This window comes from Nannobrachium achirus, assembly GCF_963921795.1.
Source record: "Nannobrachium achirus genome assembly, chromosome: 22".
NCBI classification, from domain to species: Eukaryota; Metazoa; Chordata; class Actinopteri; order Myctophiformes; family Myctophidae; genus Nannobrachium; species Nannobrachium achirus.
The window spans coordinates 40455337-40477893 of record NC_137829.1 but is presented as its reverse complement, the minus strand read 5'-3'; the positions used below and the strand labels follow the sequence as shown (position 1 = coordinate 40477893).

General features: G+C 44.9%; 1 long non-coding RNA gene across 1 annotated transcript; it reads left to right on the top strand.

The window, feature by feature from the left end:
• The first annotated feature begins 18942 nt into the window (after positions 1-18942).
• Positions 18943-21168, top strand: LOC308307912. Its single transcript, XR_013963249.1, has 3 exons — positions 18943-19088; positions 19554-19636; positions 20762-21168. It is a non-coding gene; the product is annotated as an uncharacterized lncRNA (long non-coding RNA).
• The last annotated feature ends 1389 nt before the right edge of the window (positions 21169-22557 follow it).

The window sequence follows — 22557 nt, the reverse complement described above, 5'->3', positions numbered from 1 at the left end:
TTCTGAATCCATTGCAAGCATTGGCCTCTCAAAACTGATTTTTGATGACTCATTACTTTTCACCGTTTTGTGGGGCTGAAATCTAGCCTAAGGAATGTTTTTCATGCAAAAAAAAATGCTTGCAATGGATTCAGAATCATGAATAATCCCTAGTTTGACCCCTCACATGCTACTTAAAGCAGATTTATTTTTGTATTCTTTTCCTGTATAGTGACGTCGATGGGACTTTTTTTCCCCCGCAATGTTTCCAGCAGAGCAGGCCTCTCATTCTGTGTACCTTATTGACCAAATTAACTCATTGACTGCCAAGGCACGAGTTTCACGAGTTATTACAGTACTCCCAGGCTGCCACAGCCCGAGTTTCCCGAGTTGGAAGCCATTTTGAAAAAAAAAAAAAAATTTTTTTTTTTTTTTTTTTTCAAAATTTTTTTTTATAAAAAAATTTCTAAAAATGCCTCAAATGTATTAGGCATGATCGCAATTACGAAATTGCATGTTTAGCCCCATAACAAACACATCTTTCAAAATGTCAAAAATGGCTGTTTTGTCTGACTTTGAAGGCTTGTATCTCATGAATGCCTGAACGGATTTCCAAGCGGATTCTTTTGTTTGAAAGCTGTTAAAAAGTACTACACATATGGTGCATGATCTAGGCATGGGCGTGCACGATCCGTGCACTAAAAATTGATCCGTGCACTAGAAATTTGGAAGGTGGCAGTGTTTGTTTTGTCTGACTTTGAAGGCTTCTATCTCATGAATGCCTGAACGGATTTCCAAGCGGATTTTTTTGTTTGAAAGCTGTTAAAAAGTACTACACATATGATGCATATATGGTGCATGGGCGTGCACGATCCGTGCACTAAAAATTGATCCGTGCACTAGAAATCTAGGATAGTGGCAGTCTGGTACTTGGGGGCCATCTTGAAATGGCATTCAATGAGTTTTAATAGGACAAACAAAAAATATGTCAAAAGTATGTCATGACATCACAGGTCTTCTCTCATTTTTGGCCTGTGGCTCCCCGGCTAATACTTTTCAGTAAATACCTAGTAAAAGTTTTACTTACATACTAAATGTTTTTAGTTAGTTACAACACTGTTCACTGGCTTGAGTGCTTTGAACACTGTACATGCACATGTGATGTCATTCTCGCTCAGTGTGAAACATATGATTTTCACTCCTTCTGACCTCTGCCGAAAGAGGTGCTGCTTGTTGTTGTTCATTAGGAGATGCAGCCTGCCACTGCCAAAATGGCTCCCACTTCTACACGACGAATTATGCTTGTGACTGTAATCGTGTTTACAGATATCATAGCCCATAGCACAAATGCTAATAAACAGCTTACGGTATACATCTGCTTTGTCAGTCCTCGCATATGCTGGTCAAGGCCCATGTGCATCTTCAGATTGATTGATTGAATTAACCCACAAAGGAAAAAACATGCGTAGGAAAGGCCACAGAACTGTCCCCCAACCAGTAATTAATTATGTCACTGTAGCACGCTGACTGCTACTGTGGGTTCTTGCCAACACAAATGATGAGACTCTCTGTAGTTGAAACTTCTGTGACTAAACTAAATATACATGAAAGAGTATGACTCAAGTACTGAATTCAGTACTTTGTCCATTACTGGCATCGAGTGAGTGAGTGAGTGAGTGAGTGAGTGGGTGGGTGGGTGAGTGAGTGAGTGAGTGAGTGAGTGAGTGAGTGAGTGAGTGAGTGGGTGAGTGAGTGAGTGAGTGAGTGAGTGGGTGGGTGGGTGGGTGGGTGAGTGAGTGAGTGAGTGGGTGGGTGGGTGGGTGGGTGAGTGAGTGAGTGAGTGAGTGAGTGAGTGAGTGAGTGATGAGTGAGTGTGTGTACTGTAGTCTGGGATCACTTCACTTTTCGGGCTTGTAACCGGTCTGGAGCGGAAACCACAAAACGTCATGTTGTAGTACTCAAAGGACTACAATTTGCCGGAAAGATCAAACCGGATTCAGTTTTAACCCAAAATATTCCCCTGCGCTCAAGGACATACTTTTAGGGCCTACCTAATAAACTCCTTGATGCGGAGTAGTTTTGCTTTTGAAAAATTCGTTTGGTATGTGCATCTTTTAGTCCAACTTTTAGCGACTGGCAAGACTACACTAGGCTACTCAAGCATTTTAATAGGGATTGGGGAAACAAACGGAGGGAACCAAATCAAAGCGACGCCGCTTCTTCTAGTGGTTTCCGCGCTCTAGGCGGAAACCAAACGGGCTGTTGTGAACGAACACCAGGCTTTTTCTCAGAAAGCCTGGTGGGCGAGGTTATGTGTACTGTAGCCCAGTGGTTCTCAACCTTTTCAGGCCGGGACCCCCAAAATAATCATATTTTAACCTGGGACCCCTCCACCCTGATGAGCACTAAGAGTTGAGGCATTACATGTTGTATAACACGGTTCAATTTCAGTCTCTAATATTTGACAATTTGGCCCATGTTTAATTTGTCATTTTAGAGGTATTAAACATCCTTAAATTGACACTTTGGAAATGTGCAGATACCCTCTATACACTTTAACGTTATGTTGGTTTGTTTACTGTTGAGAGAGAAAAAAATGTTGCACATTAAGTTAATCATCTGGGGACCCCCCAAAATAATTTGGTGACCCCCCCTGGGGGTCCCGACCCACAGCTTGAGAACCACTGCTGTAGCCTACGTTCAGATTCACCTCTTTTTCTTGCTAAGGTTATGTCTGTTATTTCCATAGTACAGTATGTGTACGTTGTGTGTGTGTGTGTGTGTACGTGCGGGTGCAATGTGCGTGTGCCCTGAAGGTTGGCTCAGCCTCCTCTGTCATTCCTCATCCTAATGACTCCTGCCACGCCGTCCTGCCAGCGCACGGCTGGAGAACAACGCAGACCTCCAGGACAAAGAAAGCTCCACGCTCTCCCTCCGCTCACTCTGTCGCTTTTCTAAAGTCTGTCCCCCCGCTTTTTAGAGAAAGGAAACTACCGTCTAATCCTTGGAGGGTAACTTGTTAGCAGTGCAGAACTTAGCGGATTCTTATCGAGAATCATTTCTGCGATTCACCTCTGCAGGAAAAAAATACGCTTAGGCGGCCAAAAATGATATCACCCAATGAAGAGACGACGAGAGTGCACAGCACAAGTTGAGTTTGTATTTAATAGATTTAATCCCAAGACAGTACACGATGAAATACAAGGGAAATGACTCCTCGTCAGGGTTCAATTTGTAAAAAAAAATCAAACCTCGGTTCGAACTGAAGCGGTGAATTAGAGCAGTTCCAGATCTATGTTTTTGATTCAGATGGGTCCCAGGGACATTTTATGAGTCCCGTTTTTACTGGTGTGTGTGTGTGTGTGTGTGTGTGTGTGTGTGTGTGTGTGTGTGTGTGTGTGTGTGTGTGTTTTTTTTTTTTTTTAACCGCAACATGCTCTCTCTCTCTCTCTCTCTCTCTCTCTCTCTGTTTTAACCGTGCGGTTTGTAAGTTTCACTTTCGGTTTAGAAATCAGCATCGCTTGCTCTGTCTGGCTCTCTCGGCTCTCTCTCTCTCTCTCTCTCTCTCTCTCTCTCTCTCTCTCTCTCTCTCTCTCGCGCGCGCGCGCGCATGCGCAGATCCTGTTCATACTGGTGAGTGAGTGAGTGAGTGAGGACAAGGCATGGGACAGACATGAGCATACATTGGAAGCGGCTAGTCACCGCTTCAAAAAGACTGTATACTGTAGGCCTATACTTCTTGTGAAAATAGCTGATCTGATAGCAATTCTCGCTATTTCTACGTGTCATTATTTCGACTAAGGGTAGGGTTAGGGTTAGGCATAGTTTTACTCACAGATATAAAGAGCTAGATGCCTCGTTCGCCTCTGCAGTTAATTGGAGCGATGTGCAAAAGTTCTAGACCGGACTTCCTGAAAAAACTAAGGGAACGCTGTCAGTCAAAGTGACTACTGGCCAATCACAGCGTGTCTTTTCCGTGACTTATCCAAGGACCACAATTCAATTCAACAGAGCCAGTTCCGATGTTGCGCTGCTCAGCTGTTCTTATAGGCTGCATACGTAAAGACCAGCCCCCACCTGCCTCTGATTGGCTTACCGACTTCCGTATGTGTGACGCACGCGGAAGCAATGAACACGGAAGCGATGAAGATTCCCTTAGTTGCTCAATGCATACGCCCCCTAGCCGAAGGAGGCGTCTACCTTTCTATGTCTATAGTTTTACTGACATTATAGGGTTAGGGTTTGGGTTAGGTTTAGGCATAGTGGTTAACATTCACCAGGTTAGCATTCACCAGCGTCGGCAGGTCAGCATTTCACCAGGTTAACATTCACCCGCAGCGTCGAACAAATGGAACGTCAAACAAAAATGTTGCAATATCGACACGCTCCATCTACATCAACCCGTCGCGTTGACACATGAGCTTGTAGATCAGCTTTTTTGTCGCCGTTAAACAGTGATATTATCAAACATAAATATCAAACATATTTCCAAACGGATAAGCATGTATTTAATTCAGTCAGATGCAGGGACTCCCCATAGTCGGAGGCCTTAGGGTTTGTTCACGCTAATCAGTCTAAAAGCGCCAGATTTCGCACAGATGTAGCCCAGGGCATGCTCTAATGATTTAGCTAGGGCGCCCGAGCCGACGACCTTCGGGGTCGCCACAGCGGCCAAATCAAGTTGGGCACCCATCTACTTTCTACAGGAGGAAAATACCCAGAAAAACTTTTTTTTCTGGGTATTTAAATAGGATGTGAGGGGTCTAACTAGGGGTTTTTTGAGCAAAACATTCCTTGAGCTATACAAAACTGTGAAAAGTGATGACTCATCACTTTTCTTAAATTTTCATCACTAAACCATCGTTTTCTGGGGCCCAAGGAATGTTTTTTGTGCAAAACAAATGCTTGCAATGGATTTAAGCAATGCTTAAAATAAATGTATCATGCCTGTTACTAAGGTATGGCAACATGACTGGTGTCTTGCAAGAGCCTTTTCTGAACTGACGCCACTGACACAGCAAGTTGAGTTTTGATTTAATAGAGCCAACTTGTGCAGACATTTACTCCAGAAGATGATACATGATGAAATACAAGTGAAATGTACTCCTTGTGATCAGTCAACTGGAAGCTGACTCAGACCCAATCAGGCAATCACTAAAATGTGGGTTAATCAGGAAATAGAGTTGACGTTGGTGTCAGGGGGGTGAGTGCGGATAATTAGGTTTTATCTCAAATGTCCACAAAGGGTTGTGTCTGCCGTCTCCTTTAGTCTGCTATCTTAATATCTGAATGTATGCTCTGCGCTGAACTACTGCAACTGCATGAGAGCAAGTACTGCTTTAACCCATTTAGGCCTAAAATTAGTGGATTCTTTAACTATTAAAAAAATAGCAGATATACAAGCTAACAGCGCGGCACCGAATGCCTGCTTCATCTCTTTCTCAACTAAGGTGTCCTTGGCCTGAAAACGTTGAAGACCCCTGATATAGAGGGTTTAAGTGGTTAACTTTAAGTGGTTAACCACTTGACATGAACCTAGCTTCCCTATTATGTTACAGTAGGTGAACATTCAGAGACAATAGGCTGATCTACAAGCTCACACACAAGCTTTTATGTGTGTGCTTGAGTTTGTGTATGATTGTACGCGTGTGTGTGTGTGTGGGGGGGGGGGGGGGGGGGGGGGGGGCGGGGACAATATCTCAATATTCATAGACATATTAATTTCCCAAAACGGTTTTGCGACAAAGGAGCCGCGAGTCAAAAAGCCTGGAAGCCCTTTAGTATGACTGTAACTGTTTAATGTTTTCATGTCACTCACCTCTCTGGGTGCCAAGAAACCCTCCGACCGAACGCCTCGAATATAAACTAGAAATGGATTCCTCTTTCTGCTCACCGCACACTCTGTTTTCACTCTCCTTTACGCTGTCAATCAAATGGCTTTTGAACACGCACATGCACACACGCGCACGCACGCACGCACGCACGCACACACACACACGCATACGCACACGCACACGCACACACACACACACACACATACACACCCTACTGTAGCTGTCTGTCTCAGGGGACGCAGGAGCCCTCAGGTGTGTCTCTCTGTCATGGGTCTTTGTGTGTGTGTGTGTGTGTGTGTGTGTGTGTGTGTGTGTGTGTGTGTGTGTGTGTGTGTGTGTGTGTGTGTGTGTGTGTGTGTGTGCAGTGTGTCTCTCTCTCTCTCTCTCTCTCTCTCTCTCTCTCTCTCTCTCTCTCTCTCTCTCTCTCTCTCTCTCTCTGTCTCTCTCAAAGGCGCCCGCCACACAAAGACCACATTGTCTGTCACATAATAGCAGCGTTTGCCCGCAGAGTGGCTACTTGAATCTTTGCCATTCCCCGCCTCGAAATGTACCGCAGGAGGAGACGATCGAAAATCTCCCCCCCCCCCCCCCCCCCTCGCTGGTCCCGCTGGGACTCACAGCGGGGACTCGAGCTGCTCTGACTCACATGCTGCTCTGACTGCAGAGGTGGTTAATATAGTCAAATTGTAGAGTTCTCAAATTCTGCCCGAACCCGACTATACCCGAACCCGACCCGACACTTAGGGTAGGGTAGGGCCTAAAATGTATGCTAATTAGTCGGGCCGGGTAGGGCCTCGGGCTCAATGAAAAAAGAAAATATGTTTTTTTAATTATTTTATTACTATTACTCTGTGATAGAGTAATGAGAACTCGACCATACTCGAACCCGACCCGACATTTAGGGTAGGGTAGGGCCTAAAATGTATGCTAACTAGTCGACCGAGTAAGGGCAAAGTTAGGGCCGGGCCTTAATTTTCAGGCCCGTTGAGAACTCTACAAATTGATTACATTTGCTCAGGTAAATTGACCTCAGTTCAAGTTTGTATTACATTGTGCAAGATTTGTACGCTTAAAATGATTACGCTTGTTATTTTCTTTTATTAAAATGCACACTCTATCATTTCTATTAGTTTAATTTGCTCAGAGAGACACCTCAGAAACTTTTTTCTCCCCTAATGGACAAGTCAAGCACTTATCATGTCATACAAATTACATTCTGATTTGTTAAATAAATACAAAAATCTGATTGTACGGAATAACTTGAGTGGTCTTTTCACTAGACACGTTTTCACTCTCACTCGAGCAATTATTTTGATGACTACGTTTAACTTCAGCCACTATATACATTTAAGTAACAATACTTTTTTGGCTACTCCACTCACCACTGACTCACTGCGGGGATTTGAGCTGCATTCAGTGTTTTGGATGGCCCGTCATTTTCTTTATCCATGTCAATGAAAACCACTTGGTCAAACCCTCCGAAACAACACATTAGGTCCACTATCGTTTGCCAAAATCCATCATTAATCTTCCAAAAGCGTGGGAGAAAAGCATCATATTACACACCCCCGGGGAGGGGCGACTCCTTGCTCTCTGCTTTCCAGGCGATGTCAGTGGAACGTGTACAGCAGAAGTTCTCAAACATTTCTTTGTCTCAGGTCACCGCGGTGAATAACTGTTTCCTCCACGGCACCCCTGAATTACATTCAGGGACGTGCTGGCCGTTGGGAAAAGCGGGACAACTCCTGAACGGCCGGTTCATTCCCGGCCGGTCCAGTCCGGCCATTAGGAAAAAAAATTTAATAAAATGTCGGCCTTCTCCAAGTTTCAAATTTCTTCGCAAAGCAAAGCCCTGCTTCATCATACAAGGTTGTTGCACAAAAGTAGTGAAAACTTTTGTACAAGCACACAACGCCTCGCGGTGCGAGGCGTTGTGTGCTTGTAGATCGGCTGTTTTCACTAGTTTAAATCATTTTTAAAATGATAAATGCAAAACGAACGGTTTTGGACATACAAGGCTTCCACCCGACAACGACGAAATATAACTCATGGCCCACTGGCTTGTCACTTTGTCACAAATCTTTGAGTAGCAGCAGCGCAATGAGGGCCTCTCCAAATCTTTTTCCCGGGCTGAATCAGGGGCCCAGCACGTCCCTGATTACATTGCTATTTTCTTGTCACATTCCTAAGACAATAATTTGATCACCAGCAGTGGTTCCCTATGGAGACACAAATATGTAAATCTTTCCCCCTAAGATACAGAATGTCCCAAGGATAACTTGAGAGTTATCTGTTCCCATTAGGACGTTTCGCAGAAATGGCTTCTAGGGATGGCTGTCCTAAGTGCAAATGTGTGCCAAGAACAATCTTTGTTTCATATTAAGCCAATTACCAAAGATGGTCCTTTTGTTTAGAACTCAATACTTCCATATAGCCAGGGACCCAGTCACCAAAATGGGAGAGAACCTGTGATGTTCTGCCATACTTTTTACTTCTGTTTTATCTATTAGTTTGGTCATTAAGGTCCAAAATCTGATTTAAGTAGCATGTGAGGGGTCAAACTAGGGGTTCTTCATGATTCTGAATCCATTGCAAGCATTTGTTTTGCATGAAAAACATTCCTTGGGCAACATTTTGGCCCCCCAAAACTGTGAAAAGTGATGAGTCATCTTTTTGGACTTTTTTCCCACTTTTCACAGTTTTGAGGGGCCAAAATTTAGCCTAAGGAATGTTCAAGGAAAGTCAATGGGACAGTGAATATACAAATGGCCATAACTTTGTTTCTCACGATGATTCCAGCAGAGCAGGCCTCTCATTCTGTGGACCTTAATGACCAAACTAATAGATAAAACAGAAATAAAAAGTATGGCAGAAAATCACAGGTTCAACCCTATTCCTTGAGCTTTTGGGTGTGTGGGTCCCCGACTAATACATTTCAAGTAAAGACTCACTATAACTTCCAACTATTCACACAAAACAATGCATCCCTACCTCCAACTACAGGCATCAAGGGTCTTACGGTTGTGTTCTAATCTCCAACAAAAGAAAAGCTGAAAAAAAATTCTCATTGTGATATTATCACCTTCATCAGGAGACAATAACTTAAACCTAAGATAACTAAAACATGTAAACGTTTCAGTATCATGGGTTTGTAGTATACGCATGGGTTTGTATGCGTATACGCATGGCTCGAATGGATAATCATAGTATCTAACCCTGGCATATCTAATGAACATATTCTGCCGTTTATTTAACGCTGAATCCTTAACTGAAATGTTTCATTTTGGACGTTTCTCTTGGACCCCAGGGGGGGGGACGCAAGCTTGTAGATTTGCTATTTTTGGTGAAGAGACTTGGCGTACTACTGTATAGGCTGAAAAAAGATCGCCCCAAGTACAGAGCAACTCGGGTCCGTTTTACAAAGTATACCTGTCAGTGTTTAAACTTTCTTTCTCTAATTTTTATCCCACGATTTTGCAACCCATTTTCACCCAGTGCCAATTGCCTATGTAATCCTGGGCTCTGCTCTCCCTCTGCCGCCACGTGCCGCGCCTGGGGAGACAACGGACTGACCTCATGCTTCCTTCAATGCATGGGTAGTCCAAGTTGTTTCTTTTCACCTGACAGGGGGGATTTCCCCGGGACGGACGTAGCGCGTGGAAGGAACACGTTATTCCAACCAGTTCCTTTCCCCTCCATCAGGCGCCCCAGCTGGCAAGGGGGAGGCATTATTGAGACCAGGATTACTGCATGTTTTTGTGAGGGTATCAACCCTAGGAGACACGTGGAGAACATGCAAACTCCACACAGAAAGGCCCTATCGCCGACCCCACCTAGGGTGTGGGTGCTGATGATGCAGAGGGAGAAACACGCCCCCCAGCACCCACAGCGTCCCCGGCGGGAATCGAACCCAGGACCTTCTAGCTGTGAGGCGAAGCGCTAACCACTGCACCACCGTGCCCCCAGTCAGTGTTTAAACTGAAGTGATATTGATGAATCCCAAATATCATCAAAGTATTCTGAACCACTCCTGGACTTGCGTCACGGCACCCACTTTGAGAAACCCTGGTGTACGGCGCTGTTGTGTTTTTCCCCCCCTTTTTTCCTCCCGTGCCCTTTGGAGGTCTGTTATTCCGTGTTCTCCCCCTCACGTCTTTCATCAGAGACCGTTTGAGAGGTGCTTTAGAAGCTGTCATCCACCTCTCCATCTGGCTGCTTATCAAGCTATTCCATTTCAGCTTCTGTCGTCGGGGTCGCAGAAGTGGAAGCGGCTTGAGCCCTGCGTACTTGATCATCACACCACAAAGAAGAGCCGACGTACACGTTCACAATGCCTCGTGATGTGACAAGTTGTGGGTTTGTAGATGGGCTATTTTCACTATTAAATTTAGGCCTAGCATTATTGAATGCTTTAGCTATTGAAAAATGGCAGATGTACAAGCTCACAGGGCGCTGCGAGCTTGTATATCTGCTATTTTTGAGAAAGTCGTGAAAATGTGTGCAAATCTTTGAATATTTTTAAAGCGAACGTTTCTAACTCAAATTTAGCTTTTGGGGATCCCTGGAACAAAATATTTTGAGATGGGGGTCCGTGACCAAATAAATATCTGTTTGGGGGTCCTTCAAATGAAAAGGTTTGAGAACCACTGACATAGTAGTCTCTCAAGAACAGACTAACTGAGCTCCAGTTAAGTGAAAAGGACCTTTTCTTTGACGATGGCTGGCCAGATTGCTGACATAGAAACATAGGTTTTTCAAAAAACCTTAGAAGGATTCAGAAGACACTTATAGAATCGGGTCAAAATTCTAATTTTCACGATTCTTCAAAAATAGCAGATCTACAAGCTTGCAGTGCGACACTCGGTGCCGCGCTGTGAGCCGCGCTGTGAGCTTGTAGATGTAGATGTAGATGTAGAGTGTAGATGTGTGTGTGTGTGTGTGTGTGTGTGTGTGTGTGTGTGCGCGTGTGTGTGTGTGTGTGTGTGTGTGTGTGTGTGTGTGTGTGTGTGTGTGTGTGTGTGTGTGTGTGTGTGTGTGTGTGTGTGTGTGTGTGTGTGTGTGTGTGTGTGTGTGTGTGTGTGTGTGTGTGTGTGTGTGTGTAATGTAATGCAATCTCTGTAAAGCGCCTTGGATAAAGGCACTATATAAATGCACCATTTGCCATTTAGTTAAAAACCCATCACAAAAAGAGGGGGCACAGGTTAAAACTGAGAGAAGACAAATATAACAAATATATTATGAATAAGCATAAAAAGCATGAAAATGGTGTCACTGGGAATAATAATAATCCTTTGTTACTTACTGCAAACTAACACTAGTATATACTTCATAGGCCTATCTCGCGGCTGGTCATGGAGCCTAATTGCTCTTGGGACCAAAAAAAACAACAACACTCTAGCTAGCGTGGAGGGCCCTGAACGGCATGTCAAGAGTGTGGTGCTCGAATCTCCCCCGACACATAAAGCTGAGCCTATTCCACGCCACTGTGGAGTCTAGTCCTCCTGTATGGCTGTGAAAGCTGGACCCTGACACCCACCCTGCAGAAGTCCCTGGATGAGTGCTACACCAGAATGCTAGGAGCTGTTCTGAATGTGGACCAGAACATCCACATTACCAACAAGGACCTGTACAGGCAACTGCCGAGGCTCAGCAATAAGGTAGCAGCTAGGAGGATGAAGCTGGCCGGCCACTGCCACAGACATCAGGAGCTCCCGGCCAGCAGGCTGGTCCTGTGGGAACCAACACGCGGGCATCGATCGCGAGGACGTTCCACGTTAACGTATATGTGGACGTCCTGAAGAAGGATGCGGGAGCCGAAAGCTCTTCGGAGCCGGCCGGGTGTATGGAGAACCGGAAATATTGGAGACTCCGATGGAAGCTCGTCTGAGGACGACCGAGAGAGAGAGCATCAAAATATACCTATTTCACAAGTGTTATACACTTTTTGGACAATAGCAGATCTACATCCTCCCAATGCGACGCATTTTGAGCTTGTAGATCGTCTATTTTCAAATGGCCGAAATGTATATAAGTAACTGAAGTGGTTAATGTATGTTTTGTAATAATGATACGAATCTACAAAGTAGGGATGGCCAACGGTTAACCGTTACCGTTTAACCGATAAGAAATTGGTTACCGGTAAGCACTAACGGTTAATGGTGACCGATAAAAAAAAAAAAAAAAAAAAAAAGAAAAGCAACCCATGTGTCACACCAAAAGCCCCGTACACCAATGTCTATGCAACATCAAGTCCTCAACCATGCAACTATACGTGCTGCGGACACACATTTCTGGACACCAATCTCTGTGTAACATCCATGCATGCATGCAACTGTGAGTCTGCGGTGATTGATTTGGAATTGTACACGGCACGCTGACTTGTTCATCAGGAAACAAATGCTCCATGACCATCCTTCCACGCAGGGACGTGCTGGCCATTGGGAAAAGCGGGACAACTCCCGAACGGCCGGTTCATTCCCGGCCGGTCCATTAGGAAAAAAATAAAAATAAAATGTCGGCCTTCGTTCCATTTTGGGGGCTGTCACTGTCGGTCAGAAACCTTGTATCTCCAAGTTTCAATTGTATACATTTTATCGCAAAGCAAAGCCCTGCTTCATCATACAAGGCCGTTGCATAAAAGTTGTGAAAACAGCATATCTACAAGCACACAACGCCTCGCAGCGCGAGGCGTTGTGTGCTTGTAGATCGGCTGTTTTCACTAGTTTAAATCATTTTTTAAATGATAAATACAAAACAAACGGTTTTGGACATACAAGGTACAACGACGAAACTAATTGGCCCACTGGCTTGTCACTTGTCATGATCTGAAATGACAAATCTTTGAGTAGCAGCAGCGCTATAGAGAGAGAGAGAGATCTCTCTCTATAGCGCACAATGAGGGCCTCTGCAACTCTTTTTCCCGGGCCGAATCAGGGGCCCAGCACGTCCCTGCTTCCACGTTCACTTCCTGTCCGGAGGAGACCATTTTGTTGGGCGCCACCCCTCCCCCTCCCCCTCCCCCGCCTGTCGCTCCTCTCTGAATAAATCAAATTCATCTGAAATATTATTGAGGCGCTGAGCCGGTATATATATCTCTCAAGACATCCTGCATTTCGCAAACCCAATCTTTCCAACATTTCCTGCTTCAGACTTCTATGTCTTTCATAGCCCTTGATTCAATATTGCCTGGGCTTTTCACCTCTTTATATTCCCCTCGAAATGTGATGCAGTACCTCCTATTCATCTAAAGCTTCCACCAGACTCTTCCTATTCTTAGACGTATTGTTGCTATTAACCCTGCAAGGCCCAGCGTTGCCTTTTGGCAACCTTTTTTAAATCATTTAAAAAATATATATATAATTAGTTTTCCTGTTCTTTTTTCACATTGACATCACCATTAAATCCTATTGTTTAGTATTACAATCCCATTGGCCAGGATATTTGCATATAAATACACCCCACAGGGGCTGACATTCACACCTCCCAGAGAAGTTGAAATTCCAGTGTCTGGACGAATAACATCTCACTTTTTAACTGAAGCTATTCCTCACTAAAACATAAGTAAAATGCCTGTAATATTTTTTTTCGTGATCATTAGAATGTCTAGAACACGTGCATATGTTAATATTGTGAAAAATATCCCCAAAATGCAAAGAGCATGATTTATGACTATAAAACTTTACAAAAACATTATTAATTTTTTAACATTACATTTTCCTGTGATTAGGACTCCTACTGTACAACACCATCTGATTTTTTCAAAAAAAAAATTGGCCAGTAGAAATTAATTCGGGTCTTGCAGGGTTAATGCGCCATAAAGCGCCTCCGCTGCAGCCTGTATATTATATTGTTGCTGTCGGGTGGAAACCTTGTATGTCCAAGACTGCAACCTTTTATATTGTGTTATTATTTGAAAAACATTTTGAACGGGGGTCTTCAACGTCTTCAGGCCAAGGACCCCTTGGTTGAGAGAGAGATGAAGCAAGGACCCCCGCAACCTTCTTCTCATAGATTCCATATAGTTTCATCGTTTGACAGTGTATTCTGGATTCATGTCAATTTGTTTTTTCAGATATTTAACCCCTTGAACCGTCAATACATAATAAACTTGACCTTTCACTCTGTACTTAGTCTGCTCTTTTTCCCCCTCTACACCAAACCTATTTGCAGCTATTTTCGGCTAAAGATCTCAGAATATGGAGACTATGGGAGAAAAAAAGGTTTCTATGACACAAAGATTTTGAGGCCCCCCTTTAGTAACTCTGAGGACCCCCTAGGGGTCCCGGACCCCCTGTTGAAGACCCCTGATATAGAAAGTAGCTCACAGCGCCCCTGTGAGTTTGTAGATTTATTTCACTATACTCTTGCGCAAGGTACGGCATTTAAAAAAAAAAAACACACATAAAACGTCGAACCAGGGAGATACAAGGTTTCTGCCCGACGACAGCGACCATATTATATCTATCCTAATGACAAGAGTTTCCGTGACAACCCGCCGGCTCGCTAACGGCTCGGAACGGTTTTCATTTCCTCACTTAAAGTTTCGGTGACGCGCGTGTCGCGTGTCAAACGCAAACTGAGCGATGGCTTTTGTCACGAACGCCGCTGCATGTCAGCGGTCCTCCCCAGCTTAGAGTAAGAGAGAGAGAGAGATCAGGAACCCAGAGAACTGGAAGAGAAATGGAGCTTTGTTTATTAGATTTTTGGTAAAGTTGTTGTGGTCCTGTCACATACGGTGTCTCCTCTAATGAGCATCCCTCACTGGACACATGACAGGACGTCTGCTGTTCAGTGTGTGTGTGTGTGTGTGTGTGTGTGTGTGTGTGCACACGTGTGTGTGTGTGCACACGTGTGTGTGTGCACACGTGTGTGCGTGCGTGGGTGCAAACTTATGTGCATGTGGTTACTGGTTACCTCCCAAAATGTGACTTAAATAGCCGATCTACACCGACACGTTGTGAGCTTGTAGATAAGCTGTTTGATCTATTTAAAATGTTTTTCAAAATAGAATAAATGGCAAAAAAGTGGAAAATATGTGTTAAAGGACAACTCCGCCCTAAATCACTTCTACGCTCATTTTCCTACATATATTGATCCTAAAAGACTGTCCAAGGGGTCGTTTAGGCAGAAATGCCCCTGTTGTCCAGTTTCCCCAGCAGAACCCAGCAGCTCTCACAGCATAGAGTGGAGCCCATGAGCCTATCGCTTTTACACTATTTATTGTGTTCAAAAGTGATTTTGTTTTTCATGAATGTGTTACTAGTTGTCATTACAAACACATCCATGCCTTGGTTGTTCCACACAAGCCACCACAGTCTCAGAAATCATGTTTTGGGGTGAGCATTCGGCACAAGTACCAATCAAAGTGACTGTATTGGCCAATCACAGGGCATCTTTTCCGGGACTTGGCAAAACACATAAAAGCATAACATCTGTTTAGAGTGCGATGGCTAGTGTGGGACAACGATGACATGGATGTGTTTGTAAATGATAACTAGTAACACATTCATGAAAAATAAAAACACTTTTGACCAAAACAAATAGTGTAATAGTGATAGGTTTATTAGGCTCCACTCTAAGCTATGAAAGCTGCTGGGTTCTGCTGGGGAAACTGGACAACAGGAGCATTTCTGCCTAACATACCCCATGGACAGTCTTTTGGGATCAATATAAGTAGGAAAATGAGCCTAGAAGTGATTTAGGGCGGAGTTGCCCTTTAAGCCTCTTAGTCAATACCTATCTGTGCGTGTGTGTGTGTGTGTGCATGCGTGCGTGCGTGCGTGCGTGCGTGTGTGCGTGCGTGCGTGCGTGCGTTTCCATGTGCACACACACACACTACTAGGGCATTAACGAAAAAGTCGACTAGTTGACTCAGTCGGCTTAATTACACAAGTCGACTCCCACCAGAGAAAGTCGAAAGTCGAAGTCGAAAAGTCGAAGTCGAAAATATAAATAATACTTTCTATTGTGAAAATAGCAGATCTACATGCTCACAACGCCTTGCGTTGTGAGCATATAGATCGGCTATTTTCACAATTTCTGCCTCTATATATTTGACAATTTGGACAATGTTTAATTTGCCATCTTAGAGGTATTAAAACGTCCTTAAATTGGCACTTTAGAAATGTGAAGATACTCTCTATACCCCTAAACTTGATGTTGGTTAGTTTACAGTTGAGTGAGAAAACAATGTTTCAAAGTTAATCATCTGGGAACCCCCCCAAAATAATTGGGGGGTCGTGTGTGATGTGATGACGTCATCAAACGATATCGTGAAGTTGACTTCAACTCAACTTTTTACTGAGTCGAGTCGACTTGCAAAAATCACAAGTCATTAATGCCCTAGCGTGCGTGTGTTTACACGTGCACACACACGCGCGCGCGGAAGTCTTCAAACCCAGACATGGGTGAGACATGCACATCTGTCCTCATCTCATCTCTCTCTCTCTCTCTCTCTCTCTCTCTCTCTCTCTCTCTCTCTCTCTCTCTCCGTAGATCTGTTCTGGCTCATTGGATGCCATTTGCCACCCTGTCCTTTAATTATGGCTAATAATCCAATCAAAGTCTGGGTCTCCCCGTGCCAAGCGCCATTAGGACAGAATGGGAGGACATGAGGGAGCGCTAGCAGTCAGCCTAATGACACACTCCACAAAGTCCTCCTCAGCAGGGTCACAGCGCTAACTTTTGGATCCATATTATGGACTCTTGATGACATCGACTAAAACGGTGATAATGGCCTTTTTGTTGGAAAGTGGACCTTTTTATTCGGAGCGGTGTTGAATTGATTGATTATGATACTAACCTAAAAGCTTTTTTTTTTATTTTTTTTATACCAAGTTGTATTTCTCAGTAGTTTGTCTTTCAGTTTTGTCTTTCAGGCATTTGCCTATAGCTTGCCTATGTGCTTAACACATGGGAAGCCAAGGTTTCTAACATTTCTAGCTGTTGCTGCTGCCGTCGTTCACTTACGCTTTAATTTTGAAGAGCCTCGGAAGCTTCGTGCGTGTGCACGTGAGTGTCCACTGATGATTGAGGAGGATAATCCATTTGTTTACAAACGCTCGCGAAACTAAAATCCAAACCGGGGCCGACCATCGCGGTAAAGTGTCGCCGTGAAAACAGGCAGATCTCTGCTTTCCTGGCGTTCTTTGCACCTTATTCATAGATAAAGCTGTTTTTATGTTTCAGCCTAGAATGGAAGTCATTGCAACCTAGACCATCCATTTTGCTTCTCTGCGAGCCACGGTATGACGTATGGACCAGGGTCTTTCACAGGGAACACAACATGCGCGCAGCAGCACGCTGCACAGTTAACCCTTTGTCTCGTTCCTGAACGAGACAACTCCTTTTGGCACAGCGACCTCCAGTGGCCTTATCTCGTTACTGAACGAGTTTGGCGCCTTGGGTGTTAAAAACAGTCCTGGTTGTGAGCTATTTAAGTAACAAAGTGTAAAATCAGCCATTACGATGCCACTAAGGCCTGCCAAAATACATTTATGAAGCTATGATGACTAAAACTAAGACTAAATATAATATCAACAGATAAAAACTATAATCTTAGGAGGGACTACTGGATAAAAAATCCAGTAGAACTATAAGACAAGTCATTTTGTTTTGTTTTGCCCTGAAAATAGCCGATCTACACCCAGCCAGCACGCCCACATGGGTCCCGCATGGGTACGAGTTGGGCTACTTGGGTACCACGTGGGCATGGGCTTGATGTGGGCAAATTACATGGGTCCCACGTGGGATACATGTGGGATACCTGGGCATGGGTTGGAAGTGGGCTTTCCCACATGGTTCCCACATGGGCTACATGTGGGCTAACTGGGCATGGGATTGAAGTGGGCTGGCCCAAGTGGATCCCACGTGGGCTACATGTGGGATAACTGGGCATGGGATGGAGGTGGGCTGGCCCAAGTGGTTCCCACATGGGCTACATGTGGGCTAACTGGGCATGGGATGGAAGTGGGTTGGCCCACGTGGTTCCCGCATGGGCTACATGTGGGCTAACTGGGCATGGGATGGAAGTGGGCTGGGGCACGAGGTTCCTGCATGGGCTACATGTGGGCTAACTGGGCATGGGATGGACATGGGCTGGCCCACGTGGTTCCCGCATGGGCTACATGTGGGCTAAGTGGGCATGGGATGGAAGTGGGCTGGCCCAGGTGGTTCCCACGTGGGCTACATGTGGGCTAACTGGGCATGGGATGGAAGTGGGTTGGCCCACGTGGTTCCCGCATGGGCTACATGTGGGCTAAGTGGGCATGGGATGGAAGTGGGCTGGCCCAGGTGGTTCCCGCGTGGGCTACATGTGGGCTAACTGGGCATGGGATGGAAGTGGGTTGGCCCACGTGGTTCCCGCAAGGGCTACATGTGGGCTAACTGGGCATGGGATGGACATGGGCTGGCCCACGTGGTTCCCGCATGGGCTACATATGGGCTAACTGGGCATGGGTTGGAAGTGGGCTGCCCACGTGGTTTCCGCATGGGCTACATGTGGGCTAACTGGGCCTGGGATGGAAGTGGGCTGGCCCACGTGGTTCCCGCATGGGCTAAATGTGGGCTAACTGGGCATGGGATGGAAGTGGGCTGGCCCACGCGGTTTCTGCATGGGCTACATGTGGGCTAATTAGGCCTGGGTAATAATAGTAATAATATCCATGGCTTTGATGCTATAACAATTCCATGCTGTACCAATAGGAGAGATAACAGGCAAAATGTTGATCAAAATAACATGGGAGTGGGCCTCAGGCCATACACAATCTGTCTGTGTTCCCACGATTGGCCAGACTTTGGACTTTGCTTTATGTGCTGCTAGTTAGTTTACCTAGCTGCTTTGTACAACACCACTAGCCTAGCAGAGCTAAACAATCCACCCAATACTGCAGTTAGTTAGCTGCATTAGTATATAGTCTGGCTACGTTAGGCTACAACACCACATTCATTTTGTTCAACAAGACAGACAGACAGGCAGGCAGGCAGGCAGGCAGGCAGGCAGGCAGGCAGGCAGGCAGGCAGACAGACAGACAGACAGACAGACAGACAGACAGACAGACAGACAGACACACACAGTGAGTAGACCAAACCAAGCCTCTCATTACCATGTGAATACAGGGTGATTTCACATGTAGGTGTTATTGACCGTCTAACCAATCACTGTGCTTCCCAGACTTTTTTGAAACTGAATCACTTTTTCTTTGTCATTTGAGAGTGAGGAACTTCATGACAGGACTTGCTTCCACGAATGGACCTTAAAAAATCCAAAAGTATATGGTAAGTAGCCTCATTGTCTAATCTATATTCTAAAATGTTCTAGACTAGCCTAGATACAGGCTAGTTTTAACTCACGGTTTGTTGATTTTGTCAACTTAACTAAGGACATTATCTTTAAACAACAAGTTACATGTTTTATGCTCTAGATGTAATGTTATGTTATCACATTGTAACAAATTATTTCAAACCATGGATTTAGGCAGGCCAATATTGTTATATATTATGTTTTAAATCCCTAGATTACAATGCATGTTGGTTTACCGTATGTACTGTATATGTTGGTTAATGTACCCAATGTGTTCCTAGTCTGGGCAAACCCACAAAAACAGCAGCTCTACTAGCTAATAAAGCATCACAGCACGTTATGAGCTTGTAAATCAAGCCAGATTGAAATATGTGTGTGCCTACATTGAAATTTACATTGCTTTAACTTTTGAAATCTCATTTGTCCCCTCTTTCTTGAAGACAAATAATGTGCTCAACCCAAACCTGAAAAGCAGAGGCTTCAATCTACAGACAGACAATGAAGTACCCCATAAGTGACAATGGTAATATAAACTTACATAATGTTTGTGATTTTGTTGGGATATTGATCTTGGCTAACTTTAATGTTGTGTGGAAAAAACTGAAGTTGAATGTGACAGCATACGGCTGCAGCTAACTAGTGGAAGGGGCAGATTTGTTGAAGAGATCACGGTTGGCAGTTACATTTTTATTCTACATCAAGGGTCTTCAACAGGGGGTCCGGGACACCTAGGGGGTCCTCAGAGTCACTAAAGGGGGTCCTCCAAATATTTGTGTGATAGAAACCTTATTTTCTCATTTTTTATATTAACCACTTGAACCCTAGCGTCCATATTCTGAGAACTTGAGCCAAAAATAGCAGATCTACAAGCTCACAACGCCTTGCACTGCGAGGCGTTGTGAGCTTGTAGATCAGACATTTGGGCAAAGAGGTTTTGTAGAGAGGGAAAAGAGCAGACCAAGTAGTGAGTGAAATGTCAACTTTATTAAGTATTGACTGTTCAAGTGGTTAAATATCTGAAACACAAATCGACATGGATCCAAAATACAATGATGATTTTCCTGTCATGATGAAACTATATGGAATCTATGTAAAGGTTTTGGTGGTCCCTGCTTCATCTCTCTCAACAAAGGGGTCCGTGGCCTGAAAACATTGAACATTCAAAACCAGTTTGTCCACAGTCAGCAGGCACGTAGACAGTAGGCAGCTGATAGCATAGGCCTACTCAACTTGCTTATAGAGATGCAAATCTTTGCTATTGTTTTCATTGGGTGACGGGGGTTTACTTTGGGTCATCGTCACCTGGCTTTACAAAGAATCAAATGTGCACACGCTCGCCAAATGGTCTGTCTCCTGTGTACTACACTATTGGACTTTAGTTACTAGTTACTTATTTAGAATATTATTAGGCTATAAAACATAGGCCTACATTAATCTCTTCAGCCCTATACATTTTGTCTATTTGAAAATAGCCGATCTACAAGCTCACAATGCGTCGCAATGCACTTCACTGGCATTTCGGCTGGCATTTCGCCTACTAAAATCTCATTCCTGGTGACGCCAGTGTAAGCGTGTTTAAAGATAGAATGACTACTTTACATTCATATCTTGTGGCTAATCCTTTCTTTGACTTTTGCCATAAACTCAGGAATTGCCATGTCGGAGATATCTAAGGTTAAGGCTTCCTGGGTGAAGGCAAGATGGACAGACCAGTGGAACGCAGCAGAACCATCCAGGCTTCACCAATTCATCAAGGATCTCACAGATGTTCCTGACCAGCACCTCCCCCGTAAGGAGTGGACAACCCTCAATCACCTGAGGACAGGTGTGGGACGTTTCAGTGCAGCACAGGATCCATCACAGACTGTGTAGCATGTGATGACCAGCTGCCCTATATACCAGCCACTGAATGGTGATCGTGGCCGAGAATGATCATGACCTAGACAATGACACACTCGACTGGATTGCTGCAACGGAGTGTAAGGACATACAACAGAAAAAGATCTGGATGATGTGCCACCCCATTAGACAAACTCTCTCTCTCTCCCCCCTGTGGTTGGCTAAAAAAAACACCCACAAGCACAGCGGACCCAGATTGATGAATGCAACATGAATGAACAGTGGATTCCAGAAAACCTATGCCCTAAAACAGTTTTGTTACAAAATTCAAGATTTTGATGCACCTCTTACACAATTTATGTTTTTGGACATTTTTTTATCCTTTATTTTGTTCTGTTAGCAGTCTGTGGAGCATTATGGGAATATCTCTTTTTGCATTTCAAGTGTTTTTTTTTATGTACTGTATGTACACTTGCACATTTGATCTGTTTGCCTTCATGCTGCTGCTATCTTTATTTATATTGTATTTTATTATCTTGTTTATTTTTGTAATAAACGTTGTCAAATATACAGTATATTGTCTATTTCATCGAAAATGTATTTTAGGTGTTTCAATAATTAACACAGTTCATGTCAAACACTGTTTTAGTCTACCATTAAAATCTTCCTAGGAGCAAGGTTGAGCCCACTTGGATCCCATGTTTATCCCCTATGGTTCCCGCATAGAATTGCCTAGGTGGGGCCCAACCAGGGCCCATGTAGAACCCACCTAGAGCCCACACAGGCTAGCCCAAGCGGCTCCCACCTGGGTCCCATATACATTTGCCGAGGTGGGGCCCACCCAGGACCCATGCAGAACCCACCCAGAGCCCACGTGGGCTAGCCCAAGTGGTTGGGTCCCATATAAATTTGCCGATGTGGGGCCCACCCAGGGCCCCTGCAGAACCCACGTTGATCCCACGTGGGCTAGCCCAAGTGGTTCCCACTTGGGTCCCATATAAATTTGCCGAGGTGGGGCCCACCCAGGACCCATGTAGAACCCACGTTGAGCCCACGTGGGCTAGCCCAAGTGGTTCCCACCTGGGTCCCATATAAATTAGCCGAGGTGGGGCCCACCCAGGGCCCATACAGAACCCACACAGAGCCCACGTGGGCTAACCCACGAGGGACCCTTGTGGAAACCGCGGACATTCCCACATAGAACCCACGTGGGCTAGCCCAGGCGGTTCCCACATGGGTCCCATATAAATTTGCCGAGGTGGGGCCCACCCAGCGCCCACGTAGAACCCACGTTGAGCCCACGTGGGCTAGCCCAAGTGGCTCCCACCTGGGTCCCATATAAATTAGCCGAGGTGGGGCCCACCCAGGGCCCATGTAGAACCCACACAGAGCCCACGTGGGCTAACCCACGAGGGACCCTTGTGGAAACCGCGGACATTCCCACATGGGGCCCATGTAGGGAAGCCCACCCTGTACCCATGCGGGACCCATGTGGGCGTGCTGGCTGGGCAAGCTCACAACGCACTGTGCTCGGACGTGTTGTGAGCTTGTAGATCGTCTCTTTTCAACATGCAACCAAGTTTAAAATCTGCCATTATGACACCC